Below are 15,383 nucleotides of genomic sequence, written 5' to 3' on the forward strand. Positions count from 1 at the left end.
GTTTCATCAGATGATAAAAACGCAGACTATGGTCCTTACGGTGGAAGTAAGGAGGTAATTTGCCTGGTGGCTACAGACATCCCATCTGGACAAAGGGAGACCCTTCTGGATATCAGATTGGGAGATTCTGTCAACAGATGCCAGTCGCTAGGGTTGGGGAGCAGAGTCAGGAAGGTTTTGTTTCCAGGAGCAATGGACCAAGGAAGAAGGTTGCTTGCAAATAAATATATTCTAACTTTGGGCCATATATGTGGCACTGATTCAAGAAAAGGACTTCCTTCGGGGCAAACCAGTTCAGATCCGCTCAGACAATGCGACGGCAGTTGCGTACCTCAACCATTAGGGAGGAACTCACAGCCAAAAATCTATGTAGGAAGTAAGACACACACTAAAGTGGGCAGAACTTCATCATCCAGCCTTGTCCGCAGTGTTCGTTCCAGGAGTCCTAAACTGGGAAGCAGATTTTCTCAGTCGACACGCCATTCAGGCAAGCGAATGGGCTCTACACCCGGAGGTATTCCAGACTCTCTAGTCGACAAGTGAGGGTTGCCAGAGATAGATCTCATGGCATCCCATCAGAAAAACAAAGTTCTCGAAGACTGGTCAAGAACAAAGGATCCCAGAGCGATCTTTGTGGATGCCCTGTCGGTGAGATGGGACTTTCATCTGGCTTATGTGTTTACTCCAATCACCTTATTACCCAGGGTGGTGAGAAAGATAAAGCAAGGAAAGGGTGCCGTGATACTAAGATCTCCAGCTTGGCCCAGAAGACATTGGTACACAGATCTGCAGAGAATGTCGATGGGTGCTCCGTTCCTGCTCCCTTAACATCCAGATCTACTGACGCAGGGTCCTTGTTATCACGGACATTTGGATAGACTGTCTTTGACAGCTTGGCTCTTGAGACCTCTATCTTGAAGTCAAGAGGATTCTCACAACAGGTAATTCAGGTAATTAAAACAATGCTCAGAGCAGGAAACCTTCCTCAGCTTGAATTTATCACCGAATATGGCAAACCTATATTCATTGGTGCAGTGAACGGAAAATGGAAGGTGGCTTTCTTGAGAGTGCAAGTGTCAGCATTGACTTTATGGTTCCAAAAGAAAATTGCCAATTTACAGGATGTGCTTACTTTTTTCTAGGGAATGTTGCACATTCAAACTCCTTTTGTTCCTCTTACAGTGCCTTGGAACTAAAATTTAGTACAAAAGGCCTTTCAGGTTGCCCCATTTGAACCAATTAATAAAGTGTTTCTTAAATGGTTGACCGCTAAAGTTCTCTTTCTACTGGCCATGGCGTCTGCTAGAAGAGTGTCAGATTTAGGGGCATTGTTATGTCGTCCTCCATTTCTGATCTTTTATCCAGAACATATATGTAAAGCAGCCACATGGTCTTTTATTAACACATTCATTAGACATTATGCCGTGGGTACCTTTTGCCTCTCAGAACGCTGACTTTGCGTGGAGGATTCTCCTGTCTAATCAGGAGCATCCCCACCACTAAATTGTTTTGAGAAATCCCAATGTTATCCTATGGATAACCTGTGTACCCTGCTGGAAAAATATACGTTATGGTAAGAGCTTCCCGTTGATAATGGTATTTCTCATAAGTCCACAGGGATCCCATCCTGACTCGCCTGATTTGAGGATCCTTTCACTTACTAACCTCTTCCTTCCTTCTTGTACGAAAGGGTGTGCATGTGTGTTCTTCTCGTCTGATTAGGGCTATCTAGGATGCTCCTGCCTTCAGCTTTGGGAAAACAACTGATTTGTCTGAGCCAGGAGGCGGGGGATATATGGACGGGCCCGTTACATGCTGGGAGCCGAAAAGCTTTGACCAATTGGTGCAAATCCACTGTCGCTTCATCCTATCCCAATGTTATCCTGTGGACTTAGGAGAAATACTGTTCTTACCATAACACGTGTGTGTGTGTATATGTATGTGTAATATATATATATATATATATTGTGCCCCTTCTAGTGTTATCTGTAGGCCCTTGTATCTATTGTTTTTCAATATATATATATATATATATATATATATAATGTAAAGCAATAGATACGAGGGTCCACAGAACACCAGAAGGGGCACACTAAGTGCACGTGGTAAGTGATTTGTGTATTGTATAAATATACAAATAAGTGATTAAGTACTTGAATTTTAAAAATGACACTCCTCCATATAATGGGTGGCAGCAACCTTAAACAATGTGATATGTGCTTGGGAACACATATACGACGTGAAATTAAACAAGTGGAGAAAAGGGCGCCTTCTAGTGTCTAACATATATAATGTAGACTGAGTGTTAATATAAGAACACTACTTATCTGATGCAAAAAGTTTCTTCGGTCACATGACCAATGTGGGAATATAAAAAGATAAGACCGTAATAACAGTGCGTACAGTTTTCACACCATTGTTTCACCATAAAGTTAGTTGTATCTAAAAAACCTTCTAAGGACAAGAATATCCTATAATTTAAAATTCACAATCAGGGATAGTTAAAGGTTTTTCACACAATTTTAATACAACATAGAAAAACAAATGGTAAAAATACAAGCATACAAGGTAAAAGGAAATTCAAAATAATCAATCCATATAGGCAGTCAGGTACATGTTTCCCATAAATTTCCAAGGAATAGTAAAAATGCAAACGTACAAAATGTAAATTTAAAAAAGGCTTATCTGTCCATAAAGAGGTTCAGGTACAGCAGGCCCAACGCGTTTCCTCAGTAGTTAGACTTTATCATGGGGATAGGGTCAATAAAACAGAAGATCTAAATTTATACCTGCAAACATTAGGAGATTCCAGCACATGGCTGGGCTATTGGTGACATCACTTCCTGTCAGGAACAATTGTTGTAATCAGAATACCTGATATAATATGTTTTTTTATATATATATATATATATGTAAAAAAGAGATAGTACAGCGCCACTTGTGAGGTTAAAATCTCAGTAAAAACTATACGATTGTGTTTAAAAACTTCCGTTATAAAAGCTTTACGCCCACTTAACCTTAAAAAGGTGTCAGCCCACCTCTAAAAATACAAAACTGGTATGGTAATGTTAAAAAGGTATAAAATTGGGGGGATAGGGGTACCGGCGACGAGTGTGGCTAAAAACTATGTTTTTAAAGCTTAAAGTTAGGAGCCAAAAAAAATTTTAAAATTTTTTAATATATATGAGAGTAAAAACAGTTTCCAAGAATGGTTAAAAAACCAGCATAAAAAACTTTTTGTCCATAAATAAGCAGTATTCAAGAAGTCTGTTGAGACGAAATGCGTTGGGCCTATACTGACCACCCACATTTTACAAGCTAAGTTTTTTGAATTCCTATCCTTTTAAGTGTATTTTTACTGCTTATTTATGGACAAAAAGTTTTTTATGCTTGTTTTTTAACCATTCTTGGAAACTGTTTTTACTCTCATATATATTAAAAAATTTTAAATTTTTTTTTTTTTTTGGCTCCTAACTTTAAGCTTTAAAAACATAGTTTTTAGCCACACTCGTCGCCGGTACCCCTATCCCCCCAATTTTATATATATATATATATATATATATGATATACCTTTTAATAAAATTTATGAACCCAATTCAAACTTTTTAACAGCAAGGATAGGTGATTAATTAGAAGATCGCCGTGGACCGCATGCAGGAACGCATCATTACTACCGGGTGCAAAATGAGGATCAATGAAAAATACAGGTCGGCGCGACGTCATTTCTGGTAGCTAGGGGCGCGCTAGCCATAATACATGTGGGGGCGACGTAAATACGGGCGCGCTGACGCCAGCTACTTCGCCGGTGGAGTGCGCCGTGATCTGCACCGCCATCTTTACTGATGACGCGCGGAAGTGTGACGTTGAGCACAGGGGTCATGTGATGCGTCACTTAGGTGGTGGAACGCACAGAGGACCACTTGAGCCGCATCGCCATCTTGTGGGTGTCATTAGATGCTGTGTAGCTGATCAGTTGGTGAAGCGCATCCTTTAGTGCAGCAACATAGCTATTAAAACAGCTTGCAAGACACTGGTGGATATCAGTTGTGCTCAAAATATAGTTATGAATATAACATATGGCATATGCTTGATACAATAAATAACCATAGTAGTTGATGATAATATCACACAGTGGAACGCTCTTCCATTATTGAGTACTTTATACAATAAAAAAGTGAAAAACTTATAAGGCTCATATATAAATGCATAGAATGATAACAAAGATAAAATACAGTAAATTTGATAGTTGTTGAATCCAAGATTCTCAAAGATGTATAGTGCTGATTTCAGTTCAAAACATATATTTAGTGGTAATTTTTTTTGCATAAATCTCTTCAAATGTCCAAAGCTATGAATGAATAAATCATTTTCTTTATCCAAATGACTGAATATCAGAAGTTGTGAAAAGATTATGAATAAACATAATCATTGGGATATTCTCATTTGTGCATATTTCCTTTTTCCCAATACGTGATATAAAAATGACTGAGTGCAACATAGTATTTTTGATGCTCATTATATCTATAAAACGAGAACCATAATCAAGGAAGCTAAGTTGTAGTAATGATTTTATATATATATATATATATATATATATATATATATATATATAATACAGTGCAGAAATGTAAAGAAGAAGAAAAGCAGAAGGGCGGGAGGTTTAAAAATCCTTATAAGAATAGCGTGATTTGAAATGTCTCGTTGAATCCAAGGGACGACATAGTTTGGAGTACAAAGATCCAGAACATCTCTCTTCTAGATAGTTTATTTAATATGTCACCTCCTCTTTCTCCTGGTTTTACTAATTCGATAGCTTTGAAGGTCAGTTCTTCGGGGTTGGAACTAGAGATGAGCGGGTTCGGTTCCTCGGAATCCGAACCCGCCCGAACTTCAGCTTTTTTTACACGGATCCGAGCGACTCGGATCTTCCCGCCTTGCTCGGTTAACCCGAGCGCGCCCGAACGTCATCATGACGCTGTCGGATTCTCGCGAGGCTCGGATTCTATCGCGAGACTCGGATTCTATATAAGGAGCCGCGCGTCGCCGCCGCCATTTTCACACGTGCATTGAGATTGATAGGGAGAGGACGTGGCTGGCGTCCTCTCCATTTAGATTAGAAGAGAGAGAGTGAGATTGAGACAGACACTTGATTTACTGGAGCTTAGGAGTACTAGAGAGTGCAGAGTTTACTAGTGACTGACCACTGACCAGTGACCACCAGTGCAGTTTTATTTAATATAATCCGTTCTCTGCCTGAAAAAAACGATACACAGTGACTCAGTCACATACCATATCTGTGCTCAGCCCAGTGTGCTGCATCATCTATGTATAATATCTGACTGTGCTCACACAGCTTAATTGTGGGGGAGACTGGGGAGCAGTTATAGGTTATAGCAGGAGCCAGGAGTACATATTATTAAAATTAAACAGTGCACACTTTTGCTGCAGGAGTGCCACTGCCAGTGTGACTGACCAGTGACCTGACCACACTGACCACCAGTATAGTATACTATATTGTGATTGCCTGAAAAAGTTAAACACTCGTCGTGTGACTTGTGTGGTGTTTTTTTATTCTATAAAAAACTCATTCTGCTGACAGACAGTGTCCAGCAGGTCCGTCATTATATAATATATACCTGTCCGGCTGCAGTAGTGATATATATATATATTTTTTATATCATTATTTATCATCCAGTCGCAGCAGACACAGTACGGTAGTTCACGGCTGTAGCTACCTCTGTGTCGGCACTCGGCAGTCCATCCATAATTGTATACCACCTACCCGTGGTTTTTTTTTCTTCTTTATACATACTACATCTCATTATCATCCAGTCTATATTAGCAGCAGACACAGTACAGTACGGTAGTCCACGGCTGTAGCTACCTCTGTGTCGGCACTCGGCAGTCCATCCATAATTGTATACCACCTACCCGTGGTTTTTTTTTTTCTTCTTTATACATACTACATCTCATTATCATCCAGTCTATATTAGCAGCAGACACAGTACAGTACGGTAGTCCACGGCTGTAGCTACCTCTGTGTCGGCACTCGGCAGTCCATCCATAATTGTATACCACCTACCCGTGGTTTTTTTTTTCTTCTTTATACATACTACATCTCATTATCATCCAGTCTATATTAGCAGCAGACACAGTACAGTACGGTAGTCCACGGCTGTAGCTACCTCTGTGTCGGCACTCGGCAGTCCATCCATAATTGTATACCACCTACCCGTGGTTTTTTTTTCTTTCTTCTTTATACATACTACATCTCATTATCATCCAGTCTATATTAGCAGCAGACACAGTACAGTACGGTAGTCCACGGCTGTAGCTACCTCTGTGTCGGCACTCGGCAGTCCGTCCATAATTGTATACCACCTACCCGTGGTTTTTTTTTCTTTCTTCTTTATACATACTACATCTAATTATCATCCAGTCTATATTAGCAGCAGACACAGTACAGTACGGTAGTCCACGGCTGTAGCTACCTCTGTGTCGGCACTCGGCAGTCCGTCCATAATTGTATACCACCTACCCGTGGTTTTTTTTTCTTTCTTCTTTATACATACTACATCTAATTATCATCCAGTCTATATTAGCAGCAGACACAGTACAGTACGGTAGTCCACGGCTGTAGCTACCTCTGTGTCGGCACTCGGCAGTCCATCCATAATTGTATACCACCTACCCGTGGTTTTTTTTTTCTTCTTTATACATACTACATCTCATTATCATCCAGTCTATATTAGCAGCAGACACAGTACAGTACGTTAGTCCACGGCTGTAGCTACCTCTGTGTCGGCACTCGGCAGTCCATCCATAATTGTATACCACCTACCCGTGGTTTTTTTTTTCTTCTTTATACATACTACATCTCATTATCATCCAGTCTATATTAGCAGCAGACACAGTACAGTACGGTAGTCCACGGCTGTAGCTACCTCTGTGTCGGCACTCGGCAGTCCATCCATAATTGTATACCACCTACCCGTGGTTTTTTTTTCTTTCTTCTTTATACATACTACATCTCATTATCATCCAGTCTATATTAGCAGCAGACACAGTACAGTACGGTAGTCCACGGCTGTAGCTACCTCTGTGTCGGCACTCGGCAGTCCGTCCATAATTGTATACCACCTACCCGTGGTTTTTTTTTCTTTCTTCTTTATACATACTACATCTCATTATCATCCAGTCTATATTAGCAGCAGACACAGTACAGTACGGTAGTCCACGGCTGTAGCTACCTCTGTGTCGGCACTCGGCAGTCCATCCATAATTGTATACTAGTATCCATCCATCTCCATTGTTTACCTGAGGTGCCTTTTAGTTGTGCCTATTAAAATATGGAGAACAAAAATGTTGAGGTTCCAAAATTAGGGAAAGATCAAGATCCACTTCCACCTCGTGCTGAAGCTGCTGCCACTAGTCATGGCCGAGACGATGAAATGCCAGCAACGTCGTCTGCCAAGGCCGATGCCCAATGTCATAGTACAGAGCATGTCAAATCCAAAACACCAAATATCAGTAAAAAAAGGACTCCAAAACCTAAAATAAAATTGTCGGAGGAGAAGCGTAAACTTGCCAATATGCCATTTACCACACGGAGTGGCAAGGAACGGCTGAGGCCCTGGCCTATGTTCATGGCTAGTGGTTCAGCTTCACATGAGGATGGAAGCACTCAGCCTCTCGCTAGAAAAATGAAAAGACTCAAGCTGGAAAAAGCACAGCAAAGAACTGTGCGTTCTTCGAAATCCCAAATCCACAAGGAGAGTCCAATTGTGTCGGTTGCGATGCCTGACCTTCCCAACACTGGACGTGAAGAGCATGCGCCTTCCACCATTTGCACGCCCCCTGCAAGTGCTGGAAGGAGCACCCGCAGTCCAGTTCCTGATAGTCAGATTGAAGATGTCAGTGTTGAAGTACACCAGGATGAGGAGGATATGGGTGTTGCTGGCGCTGGGGAGGAAATTGACCAGGAGGATTCTGATGGTGAGGTGGTTTGTTTAAGTCAGGCACCCGGGGAGACACCTGTTGTCCGTGGGAGGAATATGGCCGTTGACATGCCTGGTGAAAATACCAAAAAAATCAGCTCTTCGGTGTGGAAGTATTTCACCAGAAATGCGGACAACATTTGTCAAGCCGTGTGTTCCCTTTGTCAAGCTGTAATAAGTAGGGGTAAGGACGTTAACCACCTCGGAACATCCTCCCTTATACGTCACCTGCAGCACATTCATAATAAGTCAGTGACCAGTTCAAAAACTTTGGCCGACAGCGGAAGCAGTCCACTGACCAGTAAATCCCTTCCTCTTGTAACCAAGCTCACGCAAACCACCCCACCAACTCCCTCAGTGTCAATTTCCTCCTTCCCCAGGAATGCCAATAGTCCTGCAGGCCATGTCACTGGCAATTCTGATGATTCCTCTCCTGCCTGGGATTCCTCCGATGCATCCTTGCGTGTAACGCCTACTGCTGCTGGCGCTGCTGTTGTTGCTGCTGGGAGTCGATGGTCATCCCAGAGGGGAAGTCGTAAGCCCACTTGTACTACTTCCAGTAAGCAATTGACTGTCCAACAGTCCTTTGCGAGGAAGATGAAATATCACAGCAGTCATCCTGCTGCAAAGCGGATAACTGAGGCCTTGACAACTATGTTGGTGTTAGACGTGCGTCCGGTATCCGCCGTTAGTTCACAGGGAACTAGACAATTTATTGAGGCAGTGTGCCCCCGTTACCAAATACCATCTAGGTTCCACTTCTCTAGGCAGGCGATACCGAGAATGTACACGGACGTCAGAAAAAGACTCACCAGTGTCCTAAAAAATGCAGTTGTACCCAATGTCCACTTAACCACGGACATGTGGACAAGTGGAGCAGGGCAGGGTCAGGACTATATGACTGTGACAGCCCACTGGGTAGATGTATGGACTCCCGCCGCAAGAACAGCAGCGGCGGCACCAGTAGCAGCATCTCGCAAACGCCAACTCTTTCCTAGGCAGGCTACGCTTTGTATCACCGGTTTCCAGAATACGCACACAGCTGAAAACCTCTTACGGCAACTGAGGAAGATCATCGCGGAATGGCTTACCCCAATTGGACTCTCCTGTGGATTTGTGGCATCGGACAACGCCAGCAATATTGTGTGTGCATTAAATATTGGCAAATTCCAGCACGTCCCATGTTTTGCACATACCTTGAATTTGGTGGTGCAGAATTTTTTTAAAAACGACAGGGGCGTGCAAGAGATGCTGTCGGTGGCCAGAAGAATTGCGGGACACTTTCGGCGTACAGGCACCACGTACAGAAGACTGGAGCACCACCAAAAACTACTGAACCTGCCCTGCCATCATCTGAAGCAAGAAGTGGTAACGAGGTGGAATTCAACCCTCTATATCAGGCATGTCCAACCTGCGGCCCTCCAGCTGTTGTGAAACTACATATCCCAGCATGCCCTGACACTCTTTTGCTGTCAGAGAATGCTAAAGCTGTGTCAGGGCATGCTGGGATGTGTAGTTTCTCAACAGCTGGAGGGCCGCAGGTTGGACATGCCTGCTCTATATGCTTCAGAGGTTGGAGGAGCAGCAAAAGGCCATTCAAGCCTATACAATTGAGCACGATATAGGAGGTGGAATGCACCTGTCTCAAGCGCAGTGGAGAATGATTTCAACGTTGTGCAAGGTTCTGATGCCCTTTGAACTTGCCACACGTGAAGTCAGTTCAGACACTGCCAGCCTGAGTCAGGTCATTCCCCTCATCAGGCTTTTGCAGAAGAAGCTGGAGACATTGAAGGAGGAGCTAACACGGAGCGATTCCGCTAGGCATGTGGGACTTGTGGATGGAGCCCTTAATTCGCTTAACAAGGATTCACGGGTGGTCAATCTGTTGAAATCAGAGCACTACATTTTGGCCACCATGCTCGATCCTAGATTTAAAGCCTACCTTGGATCTCTCTTTCCGGCAGACACAAGTCTGCTGGGGTTGAAAGACCTGCTGGTGAGAAAATTGTAAAGTCAAGCGGAACGCGACCTGTCAACATCTCCTCCTTCACATTCTCCCGCAACTGGGGGTGCGAGGAAAAGGCTCAGAATTCCGAGCCCACCCGCTGGCGGTGATGCAGGGCAGTCTGGAGCGACTGCTGATGCTGACATCTGGTCCGGACTGAAGGACCTGACAACGATTACGGACATGTCGTCTACTGTCACTGCATATGATTCTCTCAACATTGAAAGAATGGTGGAGGATTATATGAGTGACCGCATCCAAGTAGGCACGTCACACAGTCCGTACTTATACTGGCAGGAAAAAGAGGCAATTTGGAGGCCCTTGCACAAACTGGCTTTATTCTACCTAAGTTGCCCTCCCACAAGTGTGTACTCCGAAAGAGTGTTTAGTGCCGCCGCTCACCTTGTCAGCAATCGGCGTACGAGGTTACATCCAGAAAATGTGGAGAAGATGATGTTCATTAAAATGAATTATAATCAATTCCTCCGCGGAGACATTGACCAGCAGCAATTGCCTCCACAAAGTACACAGGGAGCTGAGATGGTGGATTCCAGTGGGGACGAATTGATAATCTGTGAGGAGGGGGATGTACACGGTGATATATCGGAGGATGATGATGAGGTGGACATCTTGCCTCTGTAGAGCCAGTTTGTGCAAGGAGAGATTAATTGCTTCTTTTTTGGGGGGGGTCCAAACCAACCCGTCATATCAGTCACAGTCGTGTGGCAGACCCTGTCACTGAAATGATGGGTTGGTTAAAGTGTGCATGTCCTGTTTTGTTTATACAACATGTGGGTGGGAGGGCCCAAGGACAATTCCATCTTGCACCTCTTTTTTCTTTTATTTTTCTTTGCGTCATGTGCTGTTTGGGGAGGGTTTTTTGGAAGGGCCATCCTGCGTGACACTGCAGTGCCACTCCTAGATGGGCCCGGTGTTTGTGTCGGCCACTAGGGTCGCTTATCTTACTCACACAGTCAGCTACCTCATTGCGCCTCTTTTTTTCTTTGCGTCATGTGCTGTTTGGGGAGGGTTTTTTGGAAGGGCCATCCTGCGTGACACTGCAGTGCCACTCCTAGATGGGCCCGGTGTTTGTGTCGGCCACTAGGGTCGCTTATCTTACTCACACAGTCAGCTACCTCATTGCGCCTCTTTTTTTCTTTGCGTCATGTGCTGTTTGGGGAGGGTTTTTTGGAAGGGACATCCTGCGTGACACTGCAGTGCCACTCCTAGATGGGCCCGGTGTTTGTGTCGGCCACTAGGGTCGCTTATCTTACTCACACAGTCAGCTACCTCATTGCGCCTCTTTTTTTCTTTGCGTCATGTGCTGTTTGGGGAGGGTTTTTTGGAAGGGACATCCTGCGTGACACTGCAGTGCCACTCCTAGATGGGCCCGGTGTTTGTGTCGGCCACTAGGGTCGCTTATCTTACTCACAGCTACCTAATTGCACCTCTTTTTTTCTTTGCGTCATGTGCTGTTTGGGGAGGGTTTTTTGGAAGGGACATCCTGCGTGACACTGCAGTGCCACTCCTAGATGGGCCCGGTGTTTGTGTCGGCCACTAGGGTCGCTTATCTTACTCACACAGCGACCTCGGTGCAAATTTTAGGACTAAAAATAATATTGTGAGGTGTGAGGTATTCAGAATAGACTGAAAATGAGTGGAAATTATGGTTTTTGAGGTTAATAATACTTTGGGATCAAAATGACCCCCAAATTCTATGATTTAAGCTGTTTTTTAGGGTTTTTTGAAAAAAACACCCGAATCCAAAACACACCCGAATCCGACAAAAAAAATTCGGTGAGGTTTTGCCAAAACGCGGTCGAACCCAAAACACGGCCGCGGAACCGAACCCAAAACCAAAACACAAAACCCGAAAAATTTCCGGCGCTCATCTCTAGTTGGAACTGTGTTTTTCTTTAAAATGTCTGCATGATTTTCGACTTTGTTCTTTGTTACAGACATGCTCCTGCATAATTTTCGACTGTTCTTTGTTACAGACATGCTCCTGTAATCGAATTTTAAGGACTCGTTTTGTTTTGCCCACATATTTCATGCCACACGCAGAGCCGTCCCTAACCAATATGATGCCCTGGGCAAGATTTTGGCTGGTGCCCCCTAGCACCACTGCTGGTTCTGCCTCTGACCTTGCACCTCTTTCCCAACACCATCACCCCTCACCCATAGCATTCCTTATTTTGGTGTTTGCACCCCCTATATTTTAAATAGGAACAGTTTGCACATTTGACGCACAGCCCAAAAAGGGGTGTGTTTTTGCTGGCAAGGGGCATGGCCACACAGTAGTAACCCCAATTCCAATTGCGCCACACAGTACTGCAACTTCATTCACATTTGATCATGTGATAGTGTCCATAATTCATATTACATCCCACAGTAGTATCACTTTACCTTATAAACGTTACTCCTCACAGTAGAGCCCCTTATTCACATTACATCACACTGAATTGCTCCTTATTCACATTACACCACACCCTATTGTTCTTTATTCACATTAGACGACACAGTAGTGCCCTTTCTATATGCAACGCCACATAGTAGAGCACCTTATACACATAATGCCACACACTAGTAATATATTTATACACATAATTCCACACAGTAATGCCCCTTACACATATGAGACACATTATTAATGTCCTTATAAACCTAATGTGCCTTACACATTATGACCACCTTTATTAATGCCCTTTTACACATAGTGCCCCTACACATTTGCTGCACATTATTAGTGCCCCTATACACATAATGACACACATACAGTAGTAAACATATGCCGCACATTATTAATGCCTTTATACACATAATTACACGCATAGTGCCCCTTACACATATGTTGCACATTATTAATGTATTTTTACATGACACACAATGCTCCTTACACATATTCCGAACACTACTGCACAACCAACCCACTCACATGTAACAGCAATCACACTGCCACTAACACTGTGACCTCTGCCTGGATACGGATGTGTCCTCATAAATCTTGCCTCAATGCTAACGTCTGGCACCTTTTTCTAATGAAAATGCATTTGCATTGCTATGTGACTAGGATGCACAAGCAGCTTCTACTAATTAAAATGATATGCAGCATGCCTATACACTGTGTGAGACTGTGGCTGTATCTGCACATGAAATGCCACACACAGAATATAGGCATGCCGCTTATCATTTTAATCAGCTGAAGCTGCTGATGCCCCTAGGCATATCAAAGGCCCTAAGCAATTGCCTAGTTTGCCTATGCCTATGGCCGGCTCTGGCCACACATGCACTCCAAAATATAGATGACCATGGATGAATTACAATTCATGAAATCTTTAGTTGTATACTCCTTTGAGTCATTGAAGTTGGAGAAGGATCTTCTGTTGGGATGTACATACCTGCACATGTTACAATGTCCACACTTATAGTTGCCTTTGCACTTTGGCATGCCAGTTTTAATTTCTGATTGTTCTTTTCTAAGGAGACTAGGTGGTACAATGTCTTTCAAGCTCTTAGTTTTTCTGAAGACAATTTTCGGTGAGGTGGAATTATTTCTTTGAGGACGGGATCAAGTAGTAGGAGGTTCCAATATTTTTTAATAGAATTCCTAATGATTTGTTCTTGGCAGTTGTAAGTGGTGATGAAAGGGACAGAATTTTTGAACTCATCCGTGTTCTTTTTGTTAGGAGGATTCAATTCGGTTGTACCACGTGTTTTGTCCAGTGCCTTTTTTATGTTGCTTTCTGGATATTTTCTGTCCTTAAATCTTCCTGCATGAAGTTCAAGTTGTCTGTCACATTCTTCTTGGTTGCTGCAATTTCGTTTTATGCGATGGAATTGTAAATAAGGAATGTTCCGTTTCCAATTTTTTGCATGGCAACTATTCTAATGTAAGTAGCTATTAGTATCTACAGTCTTTATGAAATAACAGGTGCTGATTTGTTGATTGATATTTGAAAGAGTCAAATCAAGGAAATTAATTTTCAATTTGTCTAAATGATAGGTAAACTTTAAATTGTAATCATTGTTGGAGATCTGGTTGAAAAACATCATGAAATCTTCCTCTTTACCTTCCCAAATTATGAGGATATCATCTATGTAACATTAGTACAATATCAGATGTTTAATGTATGGATTATTGAGAGAGACCTGATCCTCCTCCCAGCTCCCCATCAAAAGATTAGCGAAGCTAGGCGCGAATATTGTCCCCATCGCTGTTCCACATGTTTGTAGGAAAAAAGTGTCTTGAAACTTAAAGTAGTTGTGACAAAGGATGAATTTTATGAAATCGCAAATGGCGTCCTTATGGCGTAGAGATAAATCAAGATCTCTATCCAAAAATCTCTGACATGCTTCTGTTCCTTTTTCATGTGCAATGCAAGTGTATAGACTTTGTACATCTATGGTTATCCAGATGTAAGTTTCTTTCCACTGTATGTTTGATACAATGTCCAACACATTACTTGTATCCTTAAGGTATGACGGTAACTGTATCATGTATTTTTTGAAGAAAAATATCTATGTATTCTGACGTGTGCTGTCAAAGAATCTATTCCGGCAATAAATGGTCTGCCCGGCGGATTTTCAAGTGATTTATGGATATTTGGTAAAAAATAGAAAATGGATATAACTGGATTCGATGTCATCAAATATTGTAATTCCTCTTTCTCAAGGACATTATTGTCAAGGTAGTGTACTTAATAAACTTCTTAATTCTTCCACAAAAAGGTTGGTTGGATTATTTGGGAGCTTTCTATATGAAGAATCATCATTCAGAAGGCGGAGGGCTTCTTTCACATAGACATCTTGATCCATTAGTACGAGGGTCCCCCCCGCCCCCTTTGTCTGCTTGCTTGATGACCACATCCTTGTTCTCTTGTAAATGCTTTAAGGCTTCTTTCTCAGCATTCTTAAGGTTCGATAGATAGTTTATTTTTCTCGATCTCTCCTTCACAAAGCTTTTTTCACCAATTCGTAAATCACATTGATGTAATTACCCTTCGATTCTAGGGGATAAAATATGGATTGTTGAGCCACATAAGTTTCTGAGTTTTTTCTAGCAAAATGTCTTTTTAATGTTAATGGTCTTACAAATTTGTTTAGATCAATAAAGGTGTCAAATTTGTTGATTTGATTGGAAGGTGCGAACTTTAGTCCTTTACTGAGTAGTGAAATTTCTGCAGTATTCAATGTATGTTTTGACAAGTTGAAAATCCTTTCTCTTTTGGATCTATTGCAGGTACTGTACCTCTTTTTGTTGTTTTGTCCTGCCACTACCCCTAGTCCCTCTTATTCTTGGTAACTTTTGGACCTTGAACCTCTCTCTGAAGAAGGTCCTCCTTGTTGATTGTGAATTGTCTACAGCTGGGTACGGTGACAAA

The sequence above is a fragment of the Pseudophryne corroboree genome, chromosome 3 (assembly GCF_028390025.1).
Source record: "Pseudophryne corroboree isolate aPseCor3 chromosome 3, aPseCor3.hap2, whole genome shotgun sequence".
Taxonomy (NCBI): domain Eukaryota; kingdom Metazoa; phylum Chordata; class Amphibia; order Anura; family Myobatrachidae; genus Pseudophryne; species Pseudophryne corroboree.